The following is a 20,006-nucleotide window of genomic DNA, read 5'->3' on the forward strand; positions in this document are numbered from 1 at the left end:
CTGGTGGTCAAAGAGAAAGCACTGTTTGTAATTGTGGTCCTCCCTGCTTCCCAGGCTCATTATGTCCTAAAGGATGATCAGCATGACAGGCCCTGGGAAAGGAGGAGTCCTGGACCTAACGCAGAGGTGCTGTCACACCGATTTTGTAAGACAGGGCGGGGGGTTGCCTTGGCATTGCTACTGCAGCCCAATCTTCCAATTTGGCATGAGCCCAGAGAGGTGGCAGAACCTGAGTTAAGCTTTGAAAGATGAGTTATAGACATTTTCAGCTTATGTTTAAAAAAAAAAAAGCTGAGAGGAAAGATTGCCTTTGGGGAGAGTGTATAATGGTGGAGAGAGGAAAGAATGAAGGCTTTCACTTTTCAATTCATACATTTCTGCACATGTACATGTATTATTTTTTTCTGTCTACAGGATAATCTAGGCTAAGAAATTATGAGCCATTGTTTTGTCATTTTTCCCTTATCTACATTTAAAAAATAAAAAGCCTAATACATGTTAGTTGTTTTTTTAATGGGAAATGTGGGACTCTTTATTATCAAAATATAAAAGCAAGGTTAACTTGGAATTAAAATGAGAGACTTAAAATAATTAAAATCACTGAGGATAATATATCTAAACTTCTATTTTCATGTGGTCAAATGTTTTATAATGTTTCTATTTAAGATATGCTGTCTAAAATTATCATCTTCCTACTATTACAACTTCCTGTGTCTGTGAACAACTTTTTCAAAACAAATTATTTTATGGCTTTTGTACAAAAACTTGAGTTTCCCCAAATTGACATTGTATGGTCAAGAAAGGAACAAACAATAATGAACTTAGGCTAACCTTCTATAAACACGTACCTTTTTCCCATCAGAGCATACTGCTTCCAGTAATCTTGCTGTCGTAGAGGCTCCTGTGGCAGACTTCTGACTGCTGAGCATTATTGTCCCATAAGTTCAGATTTCTCTCCATGGGAAGTAGTGGTTGCCCAATCAAACTGCTAGTTTTCAAACCCCATGTGAGCAAAGAACTATGTTTCTATTTACTTTATATACTTCCAAAAATTAGCACATAGTTCTCAAAAATAAGAAGTGAATTAAAATGTTGGAAAAGAGCAGCCATGAGTTTTAAAAAGCTAGTTATGTTAGAGCCTTGGTGTGGGGGGAGGGGATCTATCCGAGGCTCTAGACATCCCTGGCACCGAAATCTCGCTCTCCTATCTGTTGCGTCACTTCATGTATATTTCTTTAACCTTCTGTTGCAATTGGCTGCTGACCTTACATCGTGCGGCACTTCATTGTTCTGTTACTCTTCTCAAAATTAAATGTTATTTTTACAGGTTTATTTATTCCATCAAAGTGTGTCCTTTATTTCCCACGTGTGTTTAATTCAGCCTTACATTCATTTGAAACAGTTCTGTGAATCAGCGTATGCTGCAGTTTCTAAGTAGTTGAATCTTACTAGCCTCCTCCTGTGATACATTTTATTTAACTGTTATAGTCCTGCAGTTAGTGAAGTGAGGATGGAATTTCATAAAAACAAGTAACCATTAAAATCTGCAGACAAAAGTATGAGTATACATTTACTTGTCTGATTTTGAATTGTTTAAACAAAATTGAGTAAGAACTTTGGTAACATGAATAAAGTAATACAAATATTGAAAAGGATGACACATGAAGCTTCGATGAAATTGGATCGTTTAAGGAAATGAGATAGAGAAGGGTGAGTGTGTGTGTGATACAGTGAGTCAGGGAGTCCCAGTGAACCCAGTGGGTCAGGTGGGCAGAGACATGAGCTAGGCAGAGTGGACAAAATTTAACTAGCTTGCTGGGAGAGACTTTACAGATCAACCATACCCCATCATTGAACAGATAGAGAAGACATCTGCTCAGGGTTCACCCAGGCAGGCACATCCAGTATGCAACCATGTGGACCAGTGGTCAAGGTTCTGTGGTGTGTAGCCCACTGCGGGCAGCCCATAGCTCCTACCTGTACCATTCCCCTGCTACGTTGTTTGTTGCCTAGGATAGGTACATGTACATGCCTTACCTATAACTCAGATGACCTCTCTGGGACATGATCTGGGCCTTTTCTACCCTAGTTATAATTTGCATGTAGTACTCACATTACAGGGCATCAACTTCACAGGCCCAGAACCTCCTCATTGGGGTTGCTTCCTGCCTATGGTGCCATACCAAACCCTAGCACGGTGGTTAGAAATTCTTTCCGTAGAAACCAGAATGCCTGGGCTTGAATCCTGGCTGTGTGGCACTGAACAAGTCACTGAGCCAGGGTCTTCCTCTATAAAATCAGGATAACCTGAGTGCCTACTTTACAGAGTATTGAGAACTAAAGCTTTTAGTACAGAAGCTTGTAGACACTCATACGGCTTTAGTTCTAAATGTCATTTAAACGGTCTAAATTTCTCTGGAAGCCTTCAAGTACATTGGGATCCCAGCTAGTTGATTGGAGCCTCACTGTCTTGGGTTAATTTACAGTAGAGTATAGCTAAGTCTGTAACATAATTAAGGTAAGTGAAAGGATGGTATTCTGTAACCTAAAGGATAAGGCAAAATGATGTGTTTCTGTTGGGAGTGACCTTCAGGCAGCAAAATATTTGTACTTATAGAAGACAGTGTCAAGATCAGCCAAGTACCAAGCTATCAGGAAGGCCCGTCTGGTTCCTAGTCTTTAGTCTCAAGGTCATTTCAACCCTCTGGCTTACAGCCTTCTGTTGCTTCTGTGCCATGTTCAGAGCACAAATTTAAAAGACAGCCTCTGGTCCCATTTGTTCCGATGGATCAGGCCACATCTTGCTGCTCCCGTTAGTGGGAAGCAGGGTGCAGGTCCCTTCTCTAGCCCCTACAATCGCATCTCCTCTCTCCTTTCTCTTCTTCGCCCATACCAGAGAAACAAATTTCTGGCTTGGGAAGCAGGGCCTCCTTGATTCATTTAAATCCTAGACATTTTGTGTCTTCCTGAGACTTCCTTGTAGAGCTTAAGCTTTTGGAACTATTTCTGTTTTATGCTTTGCTCCGTCCCTGTCCTGAGCCAGTGGATAAAAGATGACCACTGCTTAGTAAGAAAAAGGAAAGGGGGAGCATAGGAAGCCCTGAGAACTTGATTCAGGAACTGGGAAACCTGGGTTCCTGCCCCATGTCTGCTTACCAGCTGCTCGATCGGGGCAGGTCAATCTGCCATAGATAAACTAGCGCTGATGGTTCCTACCTACACCAAAGGGCTATTGTGAGAACTAAAAACAAACGTGATTGCCAAAGATGAAAATTTTTTGGCTCGTATCAAGCAGTAGATTCCTGCCTGTCTCCTCCACAGCCACTCCAGAGGTGGGCACATGGGAGACAGGCGGAGCTGGTGTAATCCATTGTGAAATCTAAACCATGATCAAAGTGCTTAACATTGTTATTTACTCAGGCCTCTAGCTGTTGCCTCCTGTTTTATTTTAAACATGTTCTTTCACTCCCTCCACGACTGGAAATCATTGCTTGAAATGCGTCAAAGAAGATTAGCTAATAAATATATATTGAGCTCTACTGGGGCTCCAGTAAGATAAAGAAATATAAGGCATGCTTACTCCCTTCCAGGAGTTTATAATTTAGTTAGAGAAACAGGATGTTACAGGTTAAAAGCCAAGACAATATAGAGAGAAGTAAGTCAAAGGACATCTCAGAGTAAGCCATGACCAGAAGGTAAAAGTGTGTTAGGACACTCAGTGGAAGTGAGGGCCACCTTGGGTTGGGGTGTCCTGGAAGCTGTCATGGTATGACAGGGATTGGAGCTGGTTTTTATCAGGTAGTTTTCACCTGCAAAAATAATTCAAAATACTGTAAGGGGTGAGAATATCTGCTGTCTCACATAACAGCAAGCCTGGAGTTCAGCACCTTGTGGAGGACCCCAGTTGTTTCCAATTTCTGTTCTGCTGTCCCTGGCAGACTGGCTGTTGTCCTCTGGGTGGTCTCATTGGGAATGCAGATAGCTACCTCAGTTCCAAGCTCAACAACTTGGAGGAGCACAGGAAAACTTTCCCAACACCCTCCCGGCAAACTTCCCTTCGTATTTCTTGGTCATGTTGTTGCATGCCCTGGGCCCCTGAACCAATCCCCGGCAAAAGGAAGGGAATGACCAAAATTGGTCCAAACTAAGATTCATTCCCGGGATTGATGTTGGGGAGGGGCCCTTCCCTGAGTACACAGGAAGGGGAATAATGTACATCCAAATACACTGGGTTTCTTCCAGCAAGTAAGAGAGATGATACTGCTTTAGAGAGGCAACCAATAGTGTCTGCCGCACAGGTGGTGTTGGGAAGGAAAAAAGACTTGGTAGCAAAATTGCATCATGAGTTGTAAACCCCTGTCCTGTTAGTGATATGAACAAGCGAGTTAACTTCAGGAGGCCTTAGTTTTCTCACTTCTGAAATGGGATAATAGTTCCGACCTAGACTGTATATTACCCAAGGACAAGGACTTAAGCTTTGTACCCAGAACATACTCAATAGATACTTATTGAATGGATTCATTAATTAGATTATTTGAGGATTTAGTGAGTTAATGTATAGTAAACACAGTACAGAACCTATAATATGTGCTCAGGAAAATTAGCTTTTAGCCTCAGTCATTGTAGGGACATTGGGAACCCTCCACATATGTCCTTTTCCTGCTTTGTATAGCCTGCGCTGCCAGATTACACTAGTCCTTGTTCTTTGCAGAAGCTGAGATGTGTCGAGAAGATTGCTCCCAGTAGACTAAAGAGGACACACTAGTGAGTCCAGTACTTGGGACTCTGCAGTTTGTGACTGCTCTGACCAGTTTCTGAACCCGCTCTCACATTGCTGTTAACTCCCAGGGTCGATCCCCTGAAGTGCTCCTGGCACCAGCCTAGTGAAGAGTGGGGCTGTTTCACTCTGACAAAAGGCTTTTCTTTTTCCACTCTATCGAGTGAAGGCCCAACCAGTTTCTGCTAGTCCCGCCTTTTTCATGCTCTGACAGAGATGGACCCACAAAGTCTGCTCCTTAGAAAATACCTCTGCTGGGCCCGCTGCCAGCCACTGAACTTCTGAGGATTGAGTGCTGACTCCCTCCCGAAGTCCAAAGGCCCTGTCCTCTGTCCCACAGAGATGAAAGCCAGCCAGAGGCAGGCACATCCCTTTCTGCAGCACTCACAGCTCCTCAAAGCAAGATGTGGCCAGACCCCAACTGAGTGGCTCCTTCAGCCGTCTGTGCAGTGTCACCCAGAGTAAAGCCAGAGCTGCCCCTGGGAGCTCCTGCCTCAGCCACGGGGTTACAGTGAGAGCCAGGGTGATGCTGATCTGTACAAATTGGGGTAAGAACACCAACATTTTGGTGTTTTGACGATTCAGTGAACAACAGGTGGAAAGATCCTAGCCATGCTGTGCTGGCACCTGCCAAATACTTCATAAAAATGTTTTTAGCTACTGCCACCCCATCTTATGAAACCAAGTGTTTTCACAATTCCACACACCCCTGGAGAAAGTATTCCATTCCCTTTTTACATATTTTAACTATACTGTTTCTCCTGAACCCCCTGGAGGTCAACAGCAGAGTCCCTAGCCAGGGTCACTGCTAATCCTGTAGAGACTCTAGTCTGTGCTCCCGTCCCTCGTGTCCCCTATAGAATTATGATGGATTGGACAACACAGGAATATCACACAGAATGGTGTCTCTGACCAGCTTGCTGACACTGTCCTCTTCTCTGGGTCTGTCTCCCCACCGACCATTCCTCTCACTCTCTCTTGCCTTCCCCCAATTGCCCCAGAGGCGTGGAGGATGCTAAACCAGCTTCTCGGGGTATAATCCCTGTTTTCTGTCAGACACCACTTTGGTCCCTTCGCCTCGTCCCCACTTCCCTGCCCCTTGGTTTCCAGGCAGGTTCTGCAGCCCAGACCAGGCTATTAGAAGGCCTCCACGTTCCCTTTTCACTTTTAGGCAGAGGGCCAGCATTGGCAGAGTGGCGGTGGCCAGGGAGCAGGGCTATTGGTAATAACTCCTAGGCTTTTCCAATTTGCGTTAGTTGAAGTAAAGAGTTCCTGGAGAAATCCCTTCATCTGCAGCCCAGCAGGCACTGCTACTCCACGGAGCATGAAAAAGAAAATCCCCTGCCAGCCAGCCTCCACACACGGTGCCCTGCCACCAGGGCACTTCATTACTCTGGGCTCCCTACTCCACCCCACCTCCACTGGATGGAAGGAGGAACAGCACCAGAGGAGAGGGCACAGAAGCTACCCAGAGTATCCCTATCTGACAAGGTTCTTAAGCAGCCTTCTGACTGAGGACCCCCAGTACTTGACCTGGTCATCCTCCCTTTTGCTATGGACACCTCAAAGGGTGGGCAGGTGCCCTGGAGGCATCTGCTCCCCAGGCACCCCACCTGCCATGTAGGAAGCCATTTGGGAAAATCTCTTGGAGGTGAGGCTGCTGCCTCTGGCCTGACTCTCCTGGAGGCCCAGGGCTGAGGGACACTTCTGAGGTCACAGCAGCCCCGCCTGGAGTGCAGGACACAGGCCTCCAGTGACAGCACCTGCTCGTTAATCCAAGGCTTGCTTTCTGGCGCCTGCTCTAGCTTGGGATGGTAGGAGGTGAAGACAAGCAGAATCTGTTCCTCCCTTCCTGGCCCTGAGGCGTGAGGTGTTGACGAGGGTAGGCAGGTAGAGACAGGCCCATTCAGCCATGAGGCCTGTGTAAAGCACCCTCTCCACACACAGCACAAGGAGATGGGGGAGTGTATGGAAGAATCTGAAGATCTAGAAAAATTTGGCAGTGAAAGGGAATTTTTCCCACATGCTAGAACCCTAGACTTTGTTTCTGAAACTTCATTCTTCGGGAAAGCCTATGAAGCACTAGTTTAGGCAAATTTTAGGACTTCACTGTTACATGGCTTTTCTAGGCATATGTCCAAATGCTTCTTTTAAAACCATGCAGTAGGACATTGTTGACATAGGCAACCATTCCAGCTGAACCTAACTCACCAAAATGATGCAGATGAGGCAAGTTGCTTTTGAGACTATATGTCCATTTTCAAAAGCAAAAGAGCTTCAAGTGAAAGACTTTATTAAGAAATTGTAAGGACACCATCTTGGCTGATTTGCACACTGCAACCCTGAGAACCAAGATTCAAAGGCAGAAACGCCTGTGGTGACAGCACCACTGCTGTCTTTGACGAAATTATAGATACATCACACTCGGGGCTTGAGCTAGAATGGGCCTGCAGTGACAGCAAAGGAAACAACGAGGACTGTGAGGAGGGAAAGCCACATTCTAGCCCTGACTGCCCCCAGTTTCCTGTGTGGCTTTGCTGAGTCACCTAATCTCTGGGCTGCAGTTTTCTCACCTATAAAAGAAGGGTTGTTGGGCTGATGATTCTAGAATCCCTCTTGGCTCTGTGATTCACCACATTCCAAATAAGGGCGGCCAGAGCAGAGAACTCATGCAGATGTTTATTCACTCAACATTTGCATGAGCATCTACTATGTGCCCAGCACCATGCTGGGATTCCTGCCCTGGACAGGTCACAGCCTCCTGGGATTAGCAGAGGTGATTCCCCTGGGATAAAGAGGGGCACAGGGCACACCAATGGCCCAGGAGCACAGGCTTCTGCATGCCAGCCCCCTGCAACAAGCAGCCAAGCTTTGCAGGGTTTTCTCAAAAGGCTGGCAGACTCCCTCCCCCTGCCCCTCCCTCTACTATCTGTGAAAGAAAAGGATCTAAATTTGCAGGTATTTTCACCAAATCAAGAAGTCATGCAATATGATAGAGCAGAGGAATGAGTCTGTTTGTGCAGGCTATTCGTTTTCAGAAGTCCATGAAGACAAGAAGAGCAAAAGAATCAACAATTACAGATTATCACACTCAGGGGTTTAAAATGATTAGAAAAAGTACCAAAGATGCCATGATGACCAACGGCTGGTTTTGGGCCTCAGGCACCCTTTAGTACTGGCACATTAACCATCACCACATCGTGTCTGGTAACAGAAGCACTATGCCCAGGCTACCGTCCCCTCTACGAAAGTCAGAGGTGGATATGTGACCTGAGCCCACCAACCAGATGCCCTCTGCTCTTGGACTGGGCGTGGAGGTGCACTAGGTGGAGCATGTGATGGGGCACCTTCTGTCCAGGTCAATCCTGATGCCTGGAGACCTCGGGGCTGCACTGGCTTCTGTTCTGAACTTGATGCTCCAGACTTCTCTTCAGTGCTAGGAATTAGTTACCTGATGGCTGTCAAAAAAAATTTCTTTCCTGCTCAGGATGAAGCTAGGGTGGGTTCCATGGCTGGTAGTTGGAGGACCTAATTGAAGTTTTTACAAGTAATGCCATGTGGTCCAATATTTTGCAGTTCAATCTATGTGTTCAGCTTGAGACCCTTGCACAGGAGGTGACTGGGGTCATGGTTTTGAAAGATTAACCTGCCACCAGTTGGTAGGTGGATAAGAATGAGCAACAAGCATCACAGTCATGACAGCTGAAAGCAGAGAAGAAAATTCATGTTTATTAAGCTCTCAGGATGAGCTGTTCCTGTGCTAGGAGCTTTGTTCATTTAATTCCCATAATCCTGGAAGGCAGGCAGAATCATCTCCATTTTATGGATGAGGAAATTGAGTTCAGTTGGTTAAATAACATGCCAAATATCACTTGGCTGATGAACAGCAGAGCTGGGACTTGAAATCAGAACCTGGGCTTTTAACCACCACATTGCTTCACTATGAAAGAAAATTTATGAAATAGTTTTCAGAAATAATGAGTAGCCTAGTGTCACCTTGGATGTAAGGGGCTGGGGAATGGGAAGAGTCAAAGAGCAAGCTTCTACCTGTGGGCATCAGGGGGCACTGGGAGCAGGAGCTGGCCAGTCAGGGTGGCACCTGCAGTGTGGCAGCACGACGTTGGGCTCCAGGGTGAGCATTGCCAGGTTGATGGTCAAAGCCACGGAGAGGACAGTGTTTCAGTCAAGTGTGGGTTAATAGTGGGGACAGAGGGGTAGGGAGCCCAAACTTGGGTACCCCGCAGCTGGATACTGGGAGAAGTAAAGGAGCCAGTGAAGGAGGCGGGGAGGCTCAGAGAGGGGAGGGCACTGTGGAAGATCGGGCTTCACCTGGAGCGCTCAGGAGAGCTGGCCGGTGGGCGCATGCGCAAAGAAGCTCAAGCTACCTACTTGCCAATGCCCCTGTTGATGATACGCAGGGGGCAAGTTGAGTGGCTTGCTTCTGGTCCCTGCAAACCCAGGGCTCCAGCGTTCACGCTGCCCATCTGAGACTCGAAAAGGGAGCTCAGCTGAACTGTGGTCAGGGCCGGCCAGGTCTGAATCTCGCAGCTCTGCGGGGGTGAGGCGCCTGGGAGGTCTGGCTTCTAGGGGGTTGGGGGAGGCTCCCGCTGATTCCGGCAGGCGGCCCTTCCTCTCCTTCCCCCTCAGTTAAAAAAAGGCAGGGAAAAACATGTTTTTATAAATAGCTCCAGCCCCAGCTGATTTGTAAATTCGGTGGGTTTTTTGTGTCAATGACATCACCCTCCTCCCCATGGCAACCCTCGACGATATCAAAATTGCCAAGCAACGTTGGAGCAGGTCGCTGCCTGAGGATTTAATAGAGAAATCCCAAAGTGAGCCGGGGTGCGCGGTGGAGGAGGGGCGCGACGCGGCAGGGAAGGGCGCTGGAGCCGCTGGTGCCGCCCTCCAGGCAGCCCTGGACCAGCTGGTATTCCTCGGCCACGCTCCCTTTGGTAGTCCGGCTGTGGACAGCAGGTGGGCGAGGGCACTGCTCCCGGCCTGATACAGTATTCCAGGAGCCTGGAGCAGCCATCTAGGTGACTAAGCTGGCCCACTGGCACTGAGTCACCCGCTGGCCTGGAGGTTTCTTTCTTCCCTTTTGCATCTAATTATTTTGGGAACTGGAAACTTGGAGCTGCACCTGAGTCCCGCCCCTTCTAGCTTCCCCTCCCTACCTTGGGCACAGAGGAAGATGGGACCTGCTGAGAGTCTGCCGCCACTTCCTAAGGACATGGAAGACGCTGTTGGGGCCCGAGGTGCCACGGGAGAGACAGCTGCCAACCAAGTGCAATAGCAGATATGGTGATCAGGCTCCCGAGTTCTCTAGAGGTGTCAGGAGAGAAGGGGAGTCTGGCCCATGCTGACCAGAGTCCTCCCAGACTGGCTTTGAACTCACCTCTCCTGAGATATTTCTGTAAACGAGCGGCTTCTAGGGTCAGAGTGGCATTTGGAGAGCAAGGCTGGATTGGCTTAGGCTGGCCTGGGCAGGTAGGTGGCTCTGTGCTGGGTGTGGCCCCACGTGTGTGAGACTGTGTGTCGTTCCAGTGCTGAGGCCAGCAGGGGGAATCCGCAGAGAGCTGGGGAAATTTGGCAGCAGCTCATCCTAACTGATGCCGGGCCAGCCCAGCTTCTGAGATGGGTGCTGTGGAAAAGGGACAGAAGCACCCAGCCTGAGCAGGGTGAGGAGCAGCTCCAGCTCAGACAAGCCCAGGTCCACAGCACAGACCCACGGCAGAATGCCGAGGGAGGGAGTGGTCCAGAGAGGCAGGCCAAGGATGGAAGCCAACCCGCCAGCGGGCCGGACAGCACACAGGCTGCTCCCTCTTCTGACAGCCCTGGGCACTAAGGAGACAGCTTTCTACCAAGGAATCCTGTCACTCGCCTATGCAGTGTCAGTCAGCATCTATGTGTGTCCTCTGCCAAGCTCACAGGGGTGCGTTTCCTGAGAAGAGTGCTGGCCTGGGCACAGCTTCCCCGTACTCAGGATCCAGCCAGGGGCTGCAGCTTGGCCTGGTGCTCAGGCCAGAGCCCCTGGCCCCCACAGGGCATGCTCCGGTGTGTGTCAGGCAGAGGGACGTGGGCCCCCACCTCCCCCACACAGCTGGCAGCTTCACGGGCACACCGGTGAGTAAGCTGCTGAGGGAGGAGGCTGCGTGCCCACAGAGGCAGGACGACACCAACCAGGAGCCTTTGGGAGAAGCAGCTGAGCAAGAAAACCACTGAGGTTTTCTTTTTCTTTTCTTTTCTTTTTTTCCTTTTTTGCCTGAAGGGAGTGGCGCTTCCTGGGTTAGAGACAAGCACCAGCCTGCAGTGGGGAGCTCGAGGCCCAGCTGCCCGGAGGAGCGGCCACGGTAAGTTCCCTGCTACCAACGTGGATGTGGGCTCAGGCTTCCCAGGTCTGGTGGAGTGCAGAGGTGTCCAGGCTCCCTGCCATCTGGGACAGGGGCACAGCTCTGGATTCCTGTGGGCCCCGTCCAACCTGCCACTCCCTTGTCAGGTCGATTTTGAAACAGCTCAGTACAACCTGGCCTCTGCTAGAAGGAGAAATGCGTATTTCAGCTATTCCTGCCTGTACCTCCTTCTCCTGCTGGGCTGAGCCAGTGCCACCAGGACACCCCTCTTGTATTCATCCCACAAATAGTTATGGAGTGTCATTGGGACCCAAGCTCCATGCCGTGCCCTTATGTAGAGCATAACCTGGCCCACATTGTGACCCTGAAACTCAGTTGCAGGCCAGGTTCAGGGGGTGCCTTGCTGAGCACTGTTCCTCCTCACAGGCCCTGGGCTCCTCACTTCTGCTGCAGGCATGTCAGGCCCAGTGAGCTTGGGGTGTTAAAGTGCTGGGTTCCCTCCAAGAAGCAAGGCTGATACAGTGTGATTTGTTCTTTCTCTGGTGTCATACACTAAGGCTGGAGGGTCCTACTTGGGTTCTTTTCTGAGGCTGGTTCTGGTAGGAACCGGGTTCTGAGAGCTGAGGATGAGCTCTCTGGGCTGCCTGGCCCTCGGGCTCCACAGAGGCTCATCTCATGGGAATAAGGCCTTTGGGGTCCTCTCTGTAGACCAGGAGTTGCAAACTGGAGAACCCTAGTGCCTAAACAGGAGTGACTGGGCACCAGGAGCAAGGTTTCAGAAGCACTTGATTTGGGGGAAGCTGTGTGCCCTTGTAAGTAGCTGCAAGGTGAGAATGTGGGGGCTGGATGGACCTTCTAGTTCGCAAAGAACAGACTGATTGTGAGCTGAGCTCCCTACAATGTGCCAGGCACAGGGAAGGTGCAGGCAGGAGCAGCACATGGGACCAGAGTCAGGATGAACCCATCAACCAATCCCCACACCTGGCTCCAGGATGAAGAAATCCTGCCACCCTGCAGAAGGTGACTCCAAGCCTGGGGGTCCCCCACGTGTGCAGAGCTGAGCAGCAGCTGGTGTCCAGCTGGGTTCAGAGTGGCCGAGGCTGTGGAGTGCCAGACAAACAGCAGGCAAGCAGGGTGGCAGCTGATGGAGCCAGGAGGGAGCAGAGGGTAGAGTCCAGGGGAGAGAGGGCAGGAGAGGGAAAGCCTGCCTGGTGCTTTCAGATGGCTTAGGGAGGGCTCTGGATGCTGATTTTCTAATACCCGCCCGCCTCTGTGGGACAGCCGGGCAGGGAGTAGGCGGAGATCTGATAGACTACATTCCTTATACACATGGCCCCAGAAACAACTCTAGCACACTCTGTCTTGGCCAGAAGGATCATGGGAAGCTGTCCTGTGGCCTAAAGCAGAGCCCGTGTCGTAGGATGCCCTCTACACCATGAGCAGGAAGGTCCAGGACTCAGGAGCAGTTTCTGAGACTTGGGTGGTAGGAAGGGTGCTGGCAAACCTCACCCACAGGCATTCTGCAGCCTGCCCCCATGGGGGCTTTGAGAAAAGAGTTCATTCTGTGAACCTGCCATGGGGGAAAGAAGTGGACCAGCTAAAAGGCTGAAATAGAGCATGGGAAGGTGAAAGCTTTGGAGGCAGAAAGTCTCAACCTCCTGAGGCCCAGCTGGTCCTCCTGCCCAGAGTGGAGCATGCTGACTGGAAGCCAGCTTCCAAGCTCAGCCCTGGGGCCCATTACAGGCTAAGGTGAGATGTGTAGGGTGTGAGACAGAGGGAAATTTGTCTTTTCTTGGCAAGATGCGGACTCCAAGAAGCACTTTGGAGATGGCCGTTGGCACCTTGTTCTGGCCACTTACAGGCAAGGGTACAGCTATTGCCTGACTCCTAAGTGCAAAACACTGGTGGCAGAAACGGAGGGGGAGGGGGAATGCCAAGAAAAGAACAGGACAGAGCCCTTGCCCTGGGGAGCTTACAGCCCTTCAGCAGAGGAGGGAGGGGCAAGCTGAGCCTGGGGCCAGCCCCACCAGAAACCAGCTGAGCTGCAGAGCCGTGATCAGCAATAGGGGGGTGTTGCCTTCTGCTCACTCTGGGCCCCCTATTCATCACTGAAAATGCCAGTCATGACACATTCAGTCCAGATAACTTATAAATTTAGACCAATACCAGGAGATGGTTCTTAACATAGAACTTCATGAAAATAGATTTTAAAAAAAGATCAGCTGAGAATGAAAACATAAAGGAAGAAGCAGCTTCTACTGTTACAGGCAGAAGACAGCTTCTCAGGGACAGGAAAAGACAGGATGGTGGATGGTTAACAGCAGGAGTCAGCAGGTGAGTGTCAGGCTCGGGGCAGCCGGTTCCTGCCTGGTGACCTCAGATGAGTTACCTCATCTCACTGGGTCTCAATTTCCTCTCCTGTCCAACGGAGATAATTATAGGACCTATGAGATGGGGTTGCTGGGAGGATTAAATAAGGCCATATGCAAACACTCCTAGCAGCGTGGCTGGCACATAAGGGCTCAGCAATGATGTTATCATTGAGATGATTATTAGTGTTAGAGTAACAACATGTCAGGAGGGAGAGACCTCACTGGGGTTTTCAGGAGAGTCAGGAAAGGCTTCATGGAGGAGGTGGCTTTGGAAGAACTCTTCCCCGAAGAAAAACCAAAGCAATCAGAATGCCGATAGATCTATGCTCGGTAGTACTAGAAGAAACGCAATACCAGACCCATTTTTTTCCCAAATAGCAAATTGTTTGTCCACTGAAGTTCTCTAAGGAATGGTTTGAGCCTAGTAAGAGTTTCCTTCTTTTTCTGGGGGTCTTGAGTTTGATGTCTTGAGAACCTGACATGGGCTGTATGTAGTGAAGGAATCAAGCAGTCTGGTTTAACTCTGGTCACATTCTTCTTTGGGCCTGGAATCTTGTCACAAAGTGGCCCCGAGTCCTTGAGAAACTGTGTACTAATGAGCCCCATCGAACACACACCTGGAGGTGGTGCTCTGTGCAGAAGGGCCAGACTGGAGACCAGGGCAATCTCCATGACTGCTGCGGCAGGTGATTTAGAAATGCCCAAGATTCATAAGGCTCAGATGCAGAGACATTTTGCTTTTCCTACCAAAGGGTTATTGTTCTATGAATTTAGGAAGGATAATCCCAGGTTCTGTTCCCCTAAAAGAACAAAGCAAACCCAGAACACGACAGACTCTCATATACTGGGGGAATTAGCATGCAAATATATATAAATAGAGGGTTCCTTCATAACTACATGGGGCCACATCAGCCCCAGCAAAGGGACATGCATTCCAGCCAGTATTTTCTCTAAAATCTCATGATGACACATCAGGTAGTGCAAAGACCCACGTCCTTACAGAGAGACAGTGATGACCTTTTTTGCACATCACCTATGGGTTCTCTGTGGCAAAACTCCCACCTCCAAGTGCTGTGTTGTCAGCAAATGCTGGCATCTTTCTGCCTGGCTCTGGTTTGCCCAAGCCTCTGGCTAAGGGGATGGGGGCAGGGCTGTGTTCTGTACACTCAGGCTGCCCAGGACCTGGAGTCCCCAGAAAGCTCAGGTCAGCTGAAGCGCTGTTCAGCTCTCTGATCCCAAGGCAGCAGCTCACCCCAAGGCAAATAGCGAGGAACCAGTCACCTAGCTCAAGGCCCCTGCTGCCTTCCTGCCTGCCCCAGCCCTGAAGGCTGCAGCAACAACAGGGTTAAAACTGGAAGGACTGGTTCTCTGGTTCAGCTTCCTGGCCTGGAGCCTCCAGTCTCCATTTTCTTTCTTTCAGCTTCAAATAAGGCTTCTAGTGGAATTATGCAAAAAGGTACAAAAGGTGGAGGAAGCCGGGAAGACCTAGTGCCACAGCCTCCCTGGATGTCCAGAGCACAGTCCCGGTCAGTGAGGAGAAGTGCAGGCGTAGAAAGGGCTGCCCCAGAAGCGGCTGGCCGCCTTGGATGGCTGTAGCACATGCAAGCTAAAGGGAAGTCCCTTCGAATGCTTAATCCGGCTTCCATAATTTTAGAGAGAGAAGAGGAGGCCCAGAGAAGGAAAGTGGGGCCTGAGGTCATAGAGCTAACTGGCAGCAAAGCCAGTTTCAGGCCTGGGGGTCCCCACCTCCAAGCCCAGTACTCTCAGCACCCAGGCTGCCTTTCCAGAGGCAGCACCATCAAAGGCCCCCCAAGTAGGGGCAGGCACTAGCTGCCCACTAACTTGGTGGATTGAGAGAAGTGACCTGGCATGACAGAGCAGGAGGCTGGACAGGTCCTAGCACTCCTCTGTGCCTCCTGTCCTAAGGGTCCTGGTCCTGCCACCCACCTCCCTCCCTCTTCTTGCTCCTCATGGAACCCCAGCTTAGCTCCTGCTCATTTAGCAGAGCCCCCCAAGAAGAGGCTCTGCCCACCACACCCAGGCCACTCTCTGGGTGTAAATGGATTGGCTCAAGCTCTGCTTGTCCCAGGAAGCAGTTTACATTTTAACCAGAAGGCTGTTGATGTCTTAAGCCAAAGGTGGTAATGATGAGAGTGTCTAGGAATTAAAGAGAGATTCTGGGGCAGAGAGAGGTCAGGGGAGGACCTTTACCTCAGGTGGCTTTTTCAACGGTATATACTCTGACCCCCAGCAGGAATTAAATGTCCAACAGTCACCATCAGTGGTCAGATCTCAGAAGCAGGAGGCCTGTCATCTGTCACCCTGTCATCAGCCCCAATCTGGACAAGAAGACTTCAGTATTATACTATAGTGGGTCTACCTGGAGACGGTGTCTCTGGGACAGGAAAAGGTAGAGAAGGGTGGAGGTCTCACACCCTGGCAAGGGGGAGCCAAGCCCAGGGGCAAGAATGCAAGGTCCAGGAGTGAGCAAGGGTACAGGGCTCCTGTGGAGGAGGGGCGGTCAGGATAGGAGGAGGAGCTGCCTCCCCACGGCCCACCGCCCCAGCCACTAGTGAAGGCGTGGCAGTGCACACCAGGCTCTCGCCATGGCAAGCATGCACATGAAGGTCCTGAGGCTGCCACCCCTGGGCAGCCAAGGTGTATCAGGGACTAAGGAAGGGAGACCATGAGAAGGGAGGGCAGCAGCTGCCTGGGTCCCTCCAGGACCCTCTAAGCATAGTGGGAGTTAGACAGGTCATGCTCCTGACACCAACCCAGGGCAGAAACCGAAGGCAGAGTTCCTTGAGCTCTACAGCCAGGTGGCACGGTCTCCTGGGAGACCACACGGCCCAGAGCCTATGAACTCTGTGCACTTAGAGCTCAGGTGTTCCAGCCAGAGGGTTGTGAATGGGGCTCGGACAGTCAACGCTGGGCTTCCTCAGACTCTTTCCTTTCTCTGGCCTGAGCCCCACCTGGCCACAAGCCTTCTACTCCCCTGCCTCCCACTTACCTGTCCTTCCTTCAGGTTAGGCCCTGGGCACCAGGGCGTGGGTACCAGTCACAGCCCTGCCCCCACCTCAGGCTAGGATGGCCACTGGAGGCTCAGAAGGGAGAGAAAAGGACAAGGAAGGGTTTCCCTTTAAGGACGCTTCCAACTGTTAGTTCTGCCAGCAAAAATGCCGGCCAGAGAGCTAACCTGTCAGCCGTAGACATCTGGATGGAACTTTGGAGCCCATTAAGAGCAGGGGCTGCAAAGTGATCATAGTGAGAAGATATTAAATGAATTCATCATGTCTCTAAAATGAGTGTTCTCAGCACAGAAGTAAGTGTCTCTTTTCCCAGCCTTCCCCAGGTAGCTCATAACCCCTGTCCTGGAAAGGGTGCCGCAGCCTAGGCTGCCCCTGCCTCAGCCCCTTGAGGTGGGTGGACAGTGGCCCCTGCATTTGAATAGCTTGTCCAGATCAACAGGCTCCTTTGGGTCAGGCAACTTTGGCCCCCAATGTCAGTTTGCATTTGGGGAGGACTGGCCTTGTATATTCACATTAGCATAGGGAGGCTAGTACAGATACAAACTTGAGGAAAACGTTCAGAGAAGCTAAAAGATATAGACACTGGAGGCTCCTGGGTGTGGGAGTTCCCTCTGCTGAGGTTCGAGGCAGCAGGATGCATCTGTCCAGCAGCCAGGCCAGGCAGGGAGGCCCGAGGACTTTTCCCAAATACCTAAATGGGCCCAGACGGTGCTGCCCTGGGCTGGGGTTCTCTCTGCAGGATCTGGAGGGAATAGACCTGTAGGGTTAATTTCTCAGCAAGTTCTCCGGGAAGAACCCTGGCCTTCTGCCCCTATGGCACACCACACTGGGCTCTGTTGCTCCCTATGGCGGCACAGCGGAGGGGAGTTTTCTCCTTGGTCCCTTACTGACGGTCAGAAACCTTTCGCCCTGTTTGGGGGCGCTGATCCTTGGGGCTCCTGTACTCCAGTGCTCTAGATCTCATCTGAAGGGAAGGTGACACTCCCTCCCCCATTATACACACCAAGAGTCTGAGGCTGAGACATGCTGGAAGTCTGGAGGCAGAAAGCCTCCAATCCTGCAAGAACCCATGCTCTCTGCAGCTGGTCTCTGTCTCGCTTCTGCTTAAGGACCCCAAGGGCTTGGCAATGTCAACTCCCTCAACTCATGCTCCTAGGCCCTCAGAGGTGGGCCCCTGCTTCTCAGCTCCATCAACAGAGAGAGATGTGGTACGACCAGGGTGAGGGACACTGACCCAGGCCACCCCAAGAGCAGGAAGGGACAGGTGTTTGACAGCCTGGAAGAGAAGGAGAGGAAGAGATCTACTCCAAAGACTGCCTCTCTCCCAGGCTCCAGCGAGTTCCTCCAGCCAAGCAGCAAGCAGGTGTGCCTGGTCCCACTCTGCATCTGGGGCTCATGGTATTGGGCCCATTCCGAGTCTGTGAGGGACAGATGGCTTGACACAGGAACTTCAGGCAGAGTACTGGCTCATGTCTGGGAGAATCTAGCACCTGGTTCCTAGCTGAGGACTCAGTGACAGGATGGGAGAAACGGAGGCCCCTCTGCCCCTCACACCCAGTGCTGCATAGGGGTCCTCATTTCCTTGTAAAAATTGGGGAGACATCAGTGTCACATGACTTACCCATACAGGGTGGCAGACTTGGCACAGGAAGGCAAAAGACCAGTGCCTCCCCACCACTTGTTCCCAGGAAAACTTGACACCACCCCACCACCACCACCATGATCAAGTCATATTAGTCAGTCCTTGGAACCAGGGACCTCTGCACAGTACAGAGTTGAGAGAACAGTCTGGGGGCTACACTTGGGTTGAAATTCTGGCTCCACCATTCATTAACTACAAGACCTTGAGCTAGTTCCTTAACCACTCTGAGTCTTAGTTTCCTCATCTGTAAAATGAGAAGAATAATGATATCACTCTTCTGTGCCAAGGTTGTGGCGAAGACTTGAATGAGATATGTGTAAATAGCTTAGCATGGGGCCTGGCCCATCAGAAGCATTTAATAATTGGCAGGTGTTATTATTGCTCTTCTTAGAGGAGGGCAGAATCACCCAGAGAAAGGAGCCCTGGGAGTGAGTGAGCTTGTCAGCAGTGTTCCTGATCCCCAGGCAGCTTTTCAAGTCATGCAGCAGAAAGGTGCAGGGAAAGGATAATGTGTTTGTGTTTCTAAACCGCAAGGCGATCCATATCTTTCCTCTGGTCCTCACCCAGGCTCCCAGCCCTAGCGGTAGGTGCTCAGATGTTACAGCAGGCTTCAGCAGCCACAGGCTGAGAGTGAGCCGGGAAGCGCCCGCCCCGCCCATTGTGCCTCCTCAGACAGTTCTGGTTGGCCATTGCCCGTGGTGAAATGTCAGTTCTCAGTGTCCCTGTTCAGAGCTCCTGCCCAATTTGTAGAATGGCAGTGCATGGACAACTCTCTCAGCCTGAAGGCCTCCGCAGGGTGCCAGGGCTCTTCAAAGGAGGGTGTTCCTGACCCCTATCCCTGTGACTGGCACAGCCGTGGGAATAGGGCCAGAGGCAGGCACATGGATGCTGGAGATGCTGTTCCTTAGACTCTTCCTGGCACTTCCTGCACTGTTGTTCTGCCCTCTCCTCCTGGGCAGGGCTGAGTTGAGCATGACCCAAGGAGGACAGACAAGGTGGGGGGGGGGTGGTGGTGGCATCACATACAGGAATTAATCACTCAGGACCAATTCTGCACATGCCAGCCATCCTACCTTGAGTCATTCAACCCAGTGCAGGTGGCCCACCTGTAGGTGCAACCGGAAGTGCAGAAACTCAGAGTGGTGATGGCCCCAAGAGGTGCCCTGGTCTAACCTAGTATCTAGTATGGAACATTTTCTCTAGCACATCCGGGGTCTTCAGTGATGGAAGATTAATTACCTCCATGGTCAGTCTTATTTAGGGGTCTCTACCTCTCCCCAAACCCTATCAAAGTTCCCAAAAGGGGGGGGGAGGACCTCAGGGTTCCCTAGATTCACTGCCTACAGGGTGAGGATGGGACTTGGCTAGTAGCCTCTTTGGGATACCCAAGTCTGGATTCAAACCATATTAAATAAAAATTCACTTCTGATAACATTGTAATGCTTACACCATATCATAGTCCAACAGTTCAAAAGTACTGCTCAGACCTGTCGTTTTCCTATATAAGGTATTTGTATGAAAAGGAAATAATTCATGTGTGCATTGGTGAGTCAGTAAAATATAATTTAGGGTGCTGATGCTAGGTTCAGCGATGTTAGCATTTCATTCTAGCTTTGGTTCATGGTTCATTTCGAATCCTCGGCAACCAATTCCCCCTGCAAACCCCCTTCCCCACCAACCCAGCACAACCCGCTTCCCCCAGCCAGTACTTCCGAGCTCCCGGGTAACTAATCTATGGAGAAAGGCACATTTGTATCACACAGCCCCTTTGTCCTAGGCTCAGCAGGCAGCTTCCTGGGGGGGGCCACAGAAGGTCAGACATTGACTAACAGAGTC

General features: G+C 50.6%; 1 protein-coding gene across 3 annotated transcripts in view; it reads left to right on the top strand.

Annotated features, from left to right (window-relative positions):
* Window positions 1-9,819: 9,819 nt before the first annotated feature.
* Window positions 9,820-20,006, top strand: part of PAK6 (p21 (RAC1) activated kinase 6) — a 36,559-nt gene continuing 26,372 nt past the window's right edge. For 2 of the 3 annotated variants that reach the window (XM_090270401.1, XM_090270404.1), the window contains exons 1-2: window positions 10,496-10,900; window positions 11,046-11,127. The gene's annotated coding sequence lies outside the window, so the exon portion shown is untranslated. Of the gene's footprint in view, window positions 10,265-10,495; window positions 10,901-11,045; window positions 11,128-20,006 lie in introns of those variants that run through there. The other variant, XM_090270402.1, reaches the window with a different exon arrangement.

Source organism: Furipterus horrens, unplaced genomic scaffold (genome assembly GCF_987537825.1).
Source record: "Furipterus horrens unplaced genomic scaffold, mFurHor1.1.pri manual_scaffold_3, whole genome shotgun sequence".
NCBI lineage: Eukaryota > Metazoa > Chordata > Mammalia > Chiroptera > Furipteridae > Furipterus > Furipterus horrens.